The sequence below is a fragment of the Dendropsophus ebraccatus genome, chromosome 9 (genome assembly GCF_027789765.1).
Source record: "Dendropsophus ebraccatus isolate aDenEbr1 chromosome 9, aDenEbr1.pat, whole genome shotgun sequence".
Taxonomy (NCBI): domain Eukaryota; kingdom Metazoa; phylum Chordata; class Amphibia; order Anura; family Hylidae; genus Dendropsophus; species Dendropsophus ebraccatus.
Genome location: NC_091462.1, coordinates 47,719,170 through 47,731,311, shown reverse-complemented (window position 1 = coordinate 47,731,311; position 12,142 = coordinate 47,719,170). Strand labels below are relative to the sequence as shown.

Sequence of the window (12,142 nt, the reverse complement as noted above, 5' to 3'; positions counted from 1 at the left end):
ATTCAAGTTTAGAAAATGACAAGATACAGAATTAAAGTCATGTAAGAGACTGGCTTTACACTTTATTAAACAGGGCTCCCACAGGATATGCAGGAGGCATCTTCTGTTTCAATATTAATATTCTGTCTAAATAGTAAAAGAATTATTGAACAGTTTCTGAACAAACTGAATTTACAGTAATTTCATCCATGTGCAAATATTCTACAATGTTCTTTTATAAATGGCCGGCCTTACCTTATTAATCTGGGAAGAAGCCTGACAGGCCGATGGTTTATAGCAGGGATACATTGTATGTGTGTTCATGCATTTCTCTATTTTACACACAGTTATTCCTCATCTAAGTTTATTGGAAAGGATCTTTTAAGTGGCACTGTCATGAATCCAGGCATCTATAGGAAGTTCTGGGCTTTTCTATAATCCTTGTGAAACATCATTCAGAAGTGTTCCTCCAATCCATGGTACCAAATGGTGCAAAATGTTCATGACATTTTTCCACTAAATTCATTTTTATTTGTTTCCTAAATTGAAAATTAAAGTGGTGTAAGAATATTATACAGATTTGTAATTGACTTCTATTTAAAAATCTCAAACTTTCTAATACAGCTGCTGTATGTCCTGCAGAAAGAGGAGTTTTTTGTTTGTTTTTTCCCCAGCCTGACACAGCACTCTCTGCTACCATCCCTTAAAAAACCTCTCCTGCTCTGGACAGTTCCTGACACAGACACAGAGGTGGCAGCAGAGAGCACTGTGTTAGACTGGAAATAATACACCCACCACTTCCTGCAGGACATACAGCAGCTGATAAGTACCAGAAGACTGGAGATTTTTAAATAGAGGTGATTTGCAAATCTGTATAACTTTCTTACCGCAGTTCATTTGAAAATATATATTTTTTTACTGGAGTAACTATTTAAACAACTTTTAAAATAGTCTGAACTGAAAAATGTCCTACCCTTTTGTTGCTGTGTCACTTAATTATCTGTCTAACTCTGAGAAAAATCAGTAGAATCTGTTACACTATCTTTCTTCTCTCCTCTACCATCCCTCAGTGTTGGCGAAGGCACCATGGAGGGGATGGTAATTATGCCCAGGAGCTCAGAGTGTGAAGAGTTGGGAGAGCATACATGGAGGGCACACAGGATGTACAAAAAACACAGTTTCAATTGTATGGGCTATGTCAGAGCGCCCCCTAGGTAGGCTGTCTATGTGCATAGCTGGTCTGCAAGAGGTTACATGATTCCCTGCCTGACCAAAGAAATTTTCAGGTATACATATGTGTTGTTTAAGAGCCATCACATTCACAAGTTATCATTATGAAAAAAGGGTGATAACAAGTCACTAGTATCAAAAGAATAAAAAGAGAACATAAGTGACTGGTAATCCATATGGTTACATTTTAATATTTTGTTCCAGATTATATATAGTTAAGAGATCTTTGTAAAAAGTTCTGCATTTTATTACTTATTTTGCATTGGTCGTGAATTACAGGGTGCAATATAGCTGTAATAGGAATCAGTGAAAACCTACACCTCTACTCTCTTATCTGGTAGAACAGTCAGTGAACTGAACATCTGTATCCTATATGCTACAATAATAAGAAGTAATATTTTATTTTGAATGCACAAACGTGCAGTGTATTCACCCATTTGTTGCCTGATTTATGTCCTTCTCATGCACAGGTGCCCCTGACGTTTTTTCACCTTGGCAGCAGCTACCTGGCACTAGCTGCTAAAGTTACATTTACTCTCAACCTACATAACCTATCAGTCTCATTCCGTGGAAGTTTTATCCAGTCTTTTAGTGTTTAATACATAGTTCTATTCTCAGCCCAGGTGCATAAAGTTACATTTATCCCCATAAAATATCATTTACCATTTCACCTCCTAATCTTCAAGCTTCTCCAAATCCTTCAGTAATTTTATACAATCCTTCTCTGTGTTAATTACTTTACAGAATTTATTTGCAGATAATGAAATTCTACACTGTAAGGCCGCTACAAGGTCATTACTAGAGATGAGCGAACCGGGTTCGGGTTCCAGTCGATCCGAACCTGAACGTTCGATATTTGATTAGCGGGGGCTGCTGAACTTGGATAAAAGCTCTAAGGTTGTCTGGAAAACATGGATACAGCCAATGACTATATCCATGTTTTCCACATAGCCTTAGGGCTTTATCCAACTTCAGCAGCCACCACTAATAAATGCAGAAAGTTCGGGTTCAGATCAACTCGACCATGCTTGAGGTTCGCTCATCTCTAGTCATTACTAAATATATTAAACAGAATAGTTTACACCTATGGTACCCCATTGGTAACTCTGACACATAGGAGGCTGTTAGAGGGATTTCCCCACAAAACAAATTCATCCCTTATCTGCAGGACATGGGAGAAGTGTCTCAACCCATGTCCTTTGGTTAAATGGAGTGGCAGTCGGTCTGAAATGTGCCACTTTTATGGGCTGCATTAAAGAGGTACTCTGAATATATATATTTTTTTCTTTCAAATCAACTGGTTTTAGAAAATGATATAGATTTTTAAATTATTTCTATTCAAGTCTTCCCATACTTATCAGCTGCTGTACGTTCTGCAGGAAGTGGTGTTTTCTCTCCAGTCTGACACAGTGCTCTCTGCTGCCATCTCTGTCCATGACAGAAAATGTCCAATGCTGGACAGGTTTACTATGAAGATTTGCTACTGCTTTAAACTGTTCCTGACAAGGACAGAGTTAGCAGCAGAAAGCACTGTGTCAGATTGGAAAGAATACACCACTTCCTGCAGGACATACAGCAGCTGGAAGACTTGAGATTTTTAAATAGAAGAAAATTACAAATCTATATAACTTTGAAAGAAATTTTTTTTGCCGGCGTTTATTTCCATGCACACCTTAGAATTGGACCACTGCACCATTCAATAATTCTTTACACAGGACCCTTGTTCTCATGATCAGTAAGGTCCCAGTGATCAAACTCTCAAAAAACACTAGCATGCAGAAAAGAGAAGAATCTGCTTGTGGCTAAACCCCTTTTAGTGAAGAATAGAGCATGGTGACTTATTGGCTAGTGCTGTTGACTTGTAGCACTGGTGTCCTTGTTTTATACCAGACCAAGGACCAGATCTGTTTGGCACTTGTATGCTCTCCCCATGTTCGCATGGGGGTTTCTCCAGTTTACAGTATGTCGACATTGAAAATACATACTAAAATGGTTAACTGAGACTGTGTACCCCATTGTGGACTGTTTCAATGTATGAGTACGGTAATCTCTGTAAAGTGCTGTATATAGTAAATAAATATACCATCCTCTGTTTTCTATTATTGAAGCAGTTGTTAACTCGATTACATCTATTTTCTCAGTGTTCCCATTTTATGTGACAACCTTTCATGCGGCAAGGTATCAGGTGTCTTGGAAAAGTCAAGTTAAACAACATCTGGCTTCAGAAATCATGAAGTATTTACTGTAGAATCTACCAGACTCTGTGTATCAATCATTTGCATTTTTGAAGGTCTCAGCTTGTAGTCAGATAAAATTCCATTTCATCTAGTAAATTCCAGTACAATTTCAGCATTTTGTTAATTTATGCCCTTAAAGTTTTTTTTTTTTTTTTTAATGAAATCAACTGGTACCAGAAATGTACTTATCAGCTGCTATATGTCCTGCAGGAAGTGGTGCGTTCTTTCCAGTCTGACAAAGTGATCTCTGCTGCCACCTCTGTCTGTGCCAGGACAGGAGAGATTTTGCTACTGAGTATTTGCTACTGCTCTGGACAGTTCCTGACATGGACAGAAGTGGCAGCAGAGAGCACTGTATCAGATGGGGAACAATACACCACTTCCTGCAGGACATACAGCAGTTGTTAAATACTGAAAGGCTGGAGATTTTCAGCATTTTTGGAAATCATATTGATTTGGTATATAGCTGTCTGTATTCAATCCTTTGATGCTGCACATTGATCCTGTGTATGGATTGTCAGAATAAAGATAACATGGTTTACAACATTCCCTGTACAGTGAGGGGAAATGAAGCCTTTGAAGGTAAATAAGGAATTTTACTTTCCTAATATAAAGAACAGCAGAAAAATCTGAACAATGTAATAGATCAGTGAGATTCAGCACCATGGACAGTGGTCTGTATCATCTTTCACAGCTTCAAATAAGGAGAAGAACATAAAAACCTCATCGATCTCATTAGAATTCAACTACATGGCTAAATGATTTCAGCACAATATTCCAGGTGTTTTTTCATACAATATGATTGGAAACATTGGAAAAGTTTTTAACATTGGAAAGTTTTTAACATATTGCATTGATTACCCTAAGGCCATGTTCAGACCTTGTAAGAGACCAGCCATTCCGTGACCCGACCGGGTCACGGAACGGCAGATCTCAGAAAAGATTATCCCGGCCGGTTGACCTTTAGCGCCACAGAGTTCTGATGGGGGTGCATCAATGGGCACCCATATCAGAACTCCCCACAGCACACAATGGAGCCGCTCGCTCCATTGTGTGAACTGACAGGGTTTTTTTGCGGACGCTATTCACTGACATGTCAGTTTTCTACGGCACTGTTAGGGATCCTGGCCGGTCAGGTACTGCATGCAATAAAGAGATCATGGAGCTTCAGTCCAAGGGATCCCCACCAGTCATATATTATACTTTCATATTTTACAGAAGCAAGGGGATAGAAAGAGCACTTCATGTGTAGGAGATGCACATTATGGGGGGGGGGGGCAATTGCCCTGTGCCCAGGTAATGTGGTCACCTTAGTTGGTTGTAAGAACCATAAATACTGTTTGGGCCTCAAATATAAACTGATGCTGGTCCTTATGTCATCTACCCTCCAGTGTTGTTGCTGGCATGTATTGCACATTCAGGATCCAAAGTAAGCTGCATACTTCTGCCTCTGGGGGAGTTGGAAAAAACATCTTCTGACTGGCACTGACACTGGCACCTTTGCTTCCCCAAAGTAAACCAGCACTTCAATCAGTTATCCATAAACAATGGATCATGTGAAAAACCCATCATTTTTATTGTGGAATAAATAAAAACAATGGGGGAGATTTATTAAACATGGTGTAAAGTGAAACTAGCTCAGTTGCCCCTAGCAACCAATCAGATTCCACCTTTCATTCCTCACATATTCTTTGGAAAATGAAAGGTGGGACCTCATTGGTTGCTAGGGGCAACTGAGCCAGTTTTAATTTACACCATGTTTGATAAATCTCCCCCAATGTATTTTAAGGATCTACTGCACCTTCCATCACTTCAGGACATCCAGTGCAATATTCATGGAAGCAACCAAATGGGCAGCATGGCGGCTCAGTGGTTGGCGTTGTGATTAGCATTGTCGCCTTGAAGTGCTGTGGTTATGGCTTTGAAGTTGATCAAGGGAAACATTTACATGATGGAGTTTATATTTCCTTCCTGTGTTTGCATGGGGTCCCTGCCATACTCCAACAACCAACTAATATGATGACACTATATAAATGAATAAAAACGAATCGTATGAATAGAAGCAAACATCTAAGTGGCTTCTATATATTGCTAATTATTTAGGAATATATCCTATGTCATTTAATAGATTCAGAATTTTGCTCATTGACTTAATGAAGGTTAGTTATATGGCAGAAACCGAACATAACAAATACCTTCAAACCTCATCTATGCAGAATTTCTCTTTATTTGCAAATTCCGAGCTGTTCTCCAGAGTCACCATTATCTGCAAATTAATTCTTAGAGGAACAATGTTCCTTCCTCTTTTTATGCTTACAGCACTGTCTCTACCTAGGTGGTAGTGACACTTTGAAGAATGGAAAGACTGGGATTGTGCCAGCTGGTGCCCACAGAGGAAAGATCTGAAGAATAACTGTTGCCATGTGCAGGATAGATTATTTAGAATGGTAATTACTTCGAGCATTAATGTATTTATATTCATTACCCTTAGAATTAGATGGAGCATTATGGTTCTAATATCACTAATTCCAGATTAATGTTATTGAGAATACATTTATGAAGGATATATGAATAGCAGATATCCTCATAGTGTTAGGATGGGGAGTCTCTGCGCAAGCAGCTCGCAGTATGTGATGGGATGGGCCCTGTCCTTGGGAGCTTTGTTTACAATAGGGATTAGTGCTGCTATGGCACACTCATATGCTGTATGATCTTCAACAAGGTTTTTCTGCACCTGACAGATACAATCCCTGTCTCCCTCCTTCTCCCTTCATGACCGATTTGCTTTCTTGTTTGGGTTGCAGATAGAGACAGCCAAGCAGGTCATGTCTTCACAGGCAGGGCTTAAGGGAAGCCAATGGTCTTTTTATAATCTCACAAGTATCTAGTTTGCTTTGCCGGTGGGAAGGTGAGCGAGGAGACCTGAGCAGTGAAGAACACTTTTACCTAGTATTCATTGCAATGTCAACTGTAGTGCCATAGGTGATAAGCTGCTTGATTTGAATGTGACTTTGTATATGCATATATCATTGTGTTTTACTGTTTAGGGTAAATAAAGAAAGATACAACAAAGTACATCACACCAAATGTATATTGCAGGACCATAACCCTATAGTAACATGGAACATTTAATTGGTATACCTTTAATTAAAATAAATCAAAGATCATCAAAGTAGCAAAGATTTGCATATAACAAAAACGTGTGTGTTACGATATAAATCTGCGGGGCAAAGGAGATACAGACGTAGGCAAAATTGACAGGTCATCTCTTGAAAATTCCTATTACCTTAAATAACATCCCAATGTGTTTTCCACCACTTAAGGAACAAAAACAGGATAGCTACCACAACAACAAATGCATAACATCAATGACATGGCCCCAATTAAAAATACATCAACAACCATGTGAACATGGATAACCGCCATGGTCCTCACTGCCTCCTTCTACAGGATACCCGAGTGAGTGGTCTATCACTGGAGAAAGGAGGTTATCTTTGTTCACATGGTGGTTGATGTACATATCTTTTATTGGGCTGTGTCATTGGTCCCCATCATTAAGTGGGGGGGGGGAGAGACATACATGGTGGACACAAAGTGGAGAAAAAGATATTTGTTAGTGCAAATAAATTATTTACAAACAAGAAAGAGTTGGGTAGGGTTTTTGTTAGCCGGGGTTGTGACCCTAATGTGCCCAGTATATGTAGTAGCCACTGAGTCAGGCATCCCCTCTACTGGACGGGGTATCCCTAAGTCTAAGAGACAGTCAGATCGTAGGGAGGTTACTGTAGGCCTCAGTACAATTGGTAGAGAGGTAGGGTGCACGGTAGAGCATCATTGAGTCAGATCGCAAGATGGGCGTCTCCTAAAAAGAAGTCATAAGACTAACATAGGTACAGAGTCTACCTCTATGAGTGTGCCTGAGTCTTCTACTTTTCTGACCACATGCACTACTATATCAGTGGCCAGACCGGGGGGATAGAATCTGTACCTTTCTCATATGAAAACTCAGCCTTGCTCTATCCTACACTGACCTCCCTATGATCTCAGGGTCTCCTAGAGTTAGGGCTACCCCGTCTGGTGTAGGGGATGCCTGACCCAGCAGCTACTACATATAATTGGCAGGGCACATTAGGGTCACAACCCCGACTACCAAAAACCCTACTTCGCTATGTAACCCCTTTAAGCATCTTTTTCCAGCTCTTTTTCAAGGGACTCTTGTTTGTAAATAATGTATGTGTTATTAATGGATTTGTCCACCATGTATGTCTTTCTCTGTTTTAGTTTCATGTTGGTTAACAGACTCGTGGGGACCTATAGCATTTGGTCAATATATCTATATACTCATACGCTTTAAAAAAAAAAAAAAAAAAAAAGGACTACAGAGTACTGGTGTGTATTATAGACTAACACAATATCACATATGTCTGTCCCAAAGTGAACACAGCATGTTGTCAGCTGTGAATCAGAAATGCAGATTTGTATATTCCATTTATTGCACAGAAGACATAAACAAAGCGTGACATCCCAGAGATCTCTGCCGAGAGGCTGATGTCTGTAGATCTGGGAGAGTTTATGATATTGATGCATTTCCTGGGGCCAGCACAGGAGACCTGAGTTACTGGACTCTATCCAGTAACTGTCAACCCAATATTGTACTGTGCGCAAGAATTCCCATTTGTGCCGAGGAGTGACTGAGTTATTCCAGTTTGCTTGACCCTAAAGCACCCTGTGTGGTGAAAGTGGCTGCCAGAGTTTTGCTAATCCAGTTAATATCATTAATAATTAATATGTCCCTGTTGAAGTATAATTTAATTTACAAAGATCCTCTTTACATTTTTTTTTCCTGGATACTGTGTCAGAATTTGGAACAGTTAACCCTTTCCTAGCTGTATATTTATACTAACTACTTGTCTGTCTGCCTTGTCTGTCTGACTCCTTGTATCCTAGTTGTTTCGAAATGAAGTGCGCTTTAAACAAGGTTTCTGCTTCATTAATTTTCAGTTTTGCCTGAGCTTATGGGTGGACAGAGCCTCTATGATGGCTCCTATATAGTGTGTACACAGCGGAGGGCTCCTGATCTCTTATGTCTCCAGTAGTAGCAGTAGAGGTCAGTATAGAGCAGTACAGAACAATTTAATCAGGAATTCAGGACTGGGTAAAGGTCCTTTTACATTGAAAGATTTGTTGGCTGTGGGCGGCTGCAAGTTAGCACTGATCAGTAAGACCAGAGCTCATTTGCAGTGCCTTTATACATCCATGTATCATTCGTGCAGTTTATATATGTATATAAAATCTGTGCTGTCAGTTTCCAGGCCACACAACAGTTCATACTTACCTAGTGCGCTGCCAATATAATCTGTTCTCCGACTCTCCCATTCAGCCGCTGTGTTTTCAAGCCCCACCTTCTCTGACTGTCAATCATTCTGGAGGAGGCGATATTTTAAAGATACAGCTGCTGGACGGGAGAGCCAGGGAACAGGATTCCGTACTATAACAGTAGTACACTAAGTAAGTATGCATTGCTGTGTGATCTGGAAAATGACAGCACAGATATAGGCATATTTGTGCTGTCAGTTTGCCTTTGTCATTATCGGCCCCCCATTGCCTGTTTACACAGGAAGATATGTGGCCAATACCAATAAACTTTAAAGCCTGCTCTAATGAGACGATCAGCTGAGGACTGGTGTTTTCCCCATCCTCAGCTGATCAATGTCACTTTTACATGGGCCAATTATCGGCCACAGGAGCGTTTATTACAACTTAAGGTATACCACACACTAAAAGCTGATGTAGCAGCTCTTGTGTCTCCTTCCCTCTCTGTTTGTCCCCAACCAGAGTTGGTTGAAACTGTAAATCAAGTCAAGGCTTAGATTTAACACCTTTAGCCTGTGTAATCTATGTGTCTTTTGATTTGTAAATTACTTCTATTTCAAAATCTTAAGCCTTCCAGTACTTATCAGCTGCTGTATGTCTTGAAGTGGTGAATTCTTTCAAGTCTAACACGGTGCTCTCTGCTGCCATCTCTGTCAATGACAGGAACTGTCTAGAGCGCTAGCAAATCCCTATAGAAAACCTCTCTATTTCTTTGGTCAGTTCTTGTCATGGACAGAGGTGGCAGCAGTGAGCACCATGTTCAACTTGAAAGAATACACCACTTCCTGCAAGACATAGAGTAGTTGAAAAGTACTTGAAGGTTTAAGATTTTAAAATAAAAGTAACTTTGACACCAATTGATTTGAAAACATTTCCCTCCCCACCACCAGAGTTCCCCTTTAAGCTGCACACAAAATCAGACCATGGATGAATCAATGTACAGCCCTGGTTGAGTAATTAACTATTTTTCTCTCCTTGCTCCACATTGAGAACACAATGGGTGAACTCTTTGAGTGCCTTTTAAATCATCTTTTATCAGACGCATGTCTTTTCAGCATTTTTTTTTTTAAAGGGTGAACGGCTGAGCGAGTTCCACACATAGTGCCTGCGTTATTTGTTCATGCTACAGTATGTAAGGTGGCAGAGGAAATGACACAGGAATATTGCCTATTCTAGCATTAAATTAGAGAAACATTTGTAAATACCATTAGCATATTAACACAGCGGCGCACTTAATGCAATGATTGCTTTTTGCTCCACAAAACAGTGACACAATCTTAATTTCCAACATGGCAGGAGCTATTGTTTTATCGGTAAGAAATGTTTGTTTTTTTTTCCTTTTCTTACTCATTTCATTTTACTTGCATAATAAGCGATACAACACAACGTAGTATAAAGCATATTACTCTCGATTTGTCTCGCTCATGTTATTATGCAGTTTTTACCGAGGTAATCAAATAGCGTATTCTTTCTGACATTCTGCCTTTTCAGCATTGCCTGCCAGACTCCCACTAGACTGTGATAGGTAACAAGATGCAATTCACCATAACAGAGAGTCCAGAATCTCAGATGCTGTGTGAGCTGATTTTTTGTGACACCGCCACATAGTACTGTTCTCGCCGACACCCTGCTACTATCACATTTGGTGTGTCGCACGTGATGTCACCATTTAATCTAATATCCTCTAATATAAGTGGCAAATTAATTGTGCTCCCTCATTAAGCATCACCCAGCCATGAAACAGCTGCTTGAGAAAAGCAGTAGTACTGAGCATCACAGGAGCAGCTGCCATTCTGGTAATAATCATATGTAAAGGCATGTACAATACATAGAACAGGTCACCTCATGAGCAATTTACTATGGCCTTGAGTGTCAAATTGAAGATGAAGGAGAATTTTGCTTCGCTAATAGACAAAGACCTTCGTCATTACATTATGTCGCATTATGAGAAGTTATGCATAGGCTTGTTTGCATTGTCTAATTTTGTTCAAAAACTATTAGCATTGACTCCTTACAGAGGTTGGAGCTTTCTGCTTCTATTTGCAAAGCCGAATGATAAAATTCTGGTTGTTTACTGCCACCAATAGGGTAGTTTACTAAAGACAAACTATACAAGAACTCATAAATAAATCTATCTTGAATCAGGGGTACACTTTTGATATACTCTGCATAAATCATTAGTAATACCTAATGTAAGAAATCGGGCATATAGTATATCTTATCAGAGAAAACTGCCTTTTCTGTACTTAGGCTCCTTTTCCCCTCCCTCAAAAATTCAGATCAGCTCACTTATCCCACCCTTTTAATTCTTTATCGAAATACTTCCCCAAGTTCCTAAAATCTCTGTTTCTAAAATCCAATGTTATTGTTTTAGTATGGTATTGCATGCAGGCAGTTTGTATGTCAAACCATAAACACTGGTGGTCACTGGAACCTAAATTTTCTTTCACTCTAACTTCAGACACCCGATCCCCATTAGTAAATACTAAATCTAGAATGTTCTCTCCTCTGGTTGGTGACCTCACAAGCTTTTTTAGAAATGCCCCTGTAAGGATCTCTATTACATTCCTGCTTTTGGCTATGTTCACACTACGTAAAAGTACGGCCGTTGTTGCCATCAGCAGTGTGGAACATTTCCTACATTTCCTACATGCCTACATTTCTATGGGATCCCGGCCGGAGCGTATACACATTGTATACGCTCCGGCCGAGATCCTGTGCGGACCCGCAAATAACTGACATGTCAGTTTTCTGCGGCCGCAATTCAATGAATTGGGCCATAGGAAACCCTGTCAGTTCACACAATGAAGCGAGCGGCTCAGACCGCTTGCTTCATTGTGTGCTGTGGGAGGTTCTGATGCGCCCGCATCAGATACCTGTGGCCGAAAAGATCATCCAGCCGGTACTTAAGTACCGGCCGGGATGATCCGGGCAGAGACCAGAGGCCGGTCTCATACGTAGTGTGAACATGGCCTATAAATGTTAGTGCACAAGGGATATTCCAATCCACATCTGGCATGTTGAATTCACCCATAACTACAATGTCCCCCTTTTAATGACATTTTAGTAATTTCATCAAGACACAGGAGACACAGGAGAGAGTCCAGCAGCTTTTAGAAAACATCAGATCTTACCCTGGTGCTGAACTTACAACTTAAGCCCCTTTTACGCGACGAGAGAGAGCAAGCAAGCACCAACCTTCCCTTCTCACTGACGGCACTATTACTCGAGTCGGCAGCGAGCAGGTGAGAGATGGGGGGGGGGCAATATCGTGTAATAGGGCCTTTACACTACTCAGTACTGCTTTAAGTATAATGTAGACT

General features: G+C 40.2%; 1 protein-coding gene across 2 annotated transcripts in view; it reads right to left on the bottom strand.

Moving 5' to 3' along the window:
- Positions 1 to 12,142, bottom strand: part of ERBB4 (erb-b2 receptor tyrosine kinase 4) — a 715,736-nt gene that overhangs the window by 460,321 nt on the left and 243,273 nt on the right. The window lies entirely within an intron of this gene.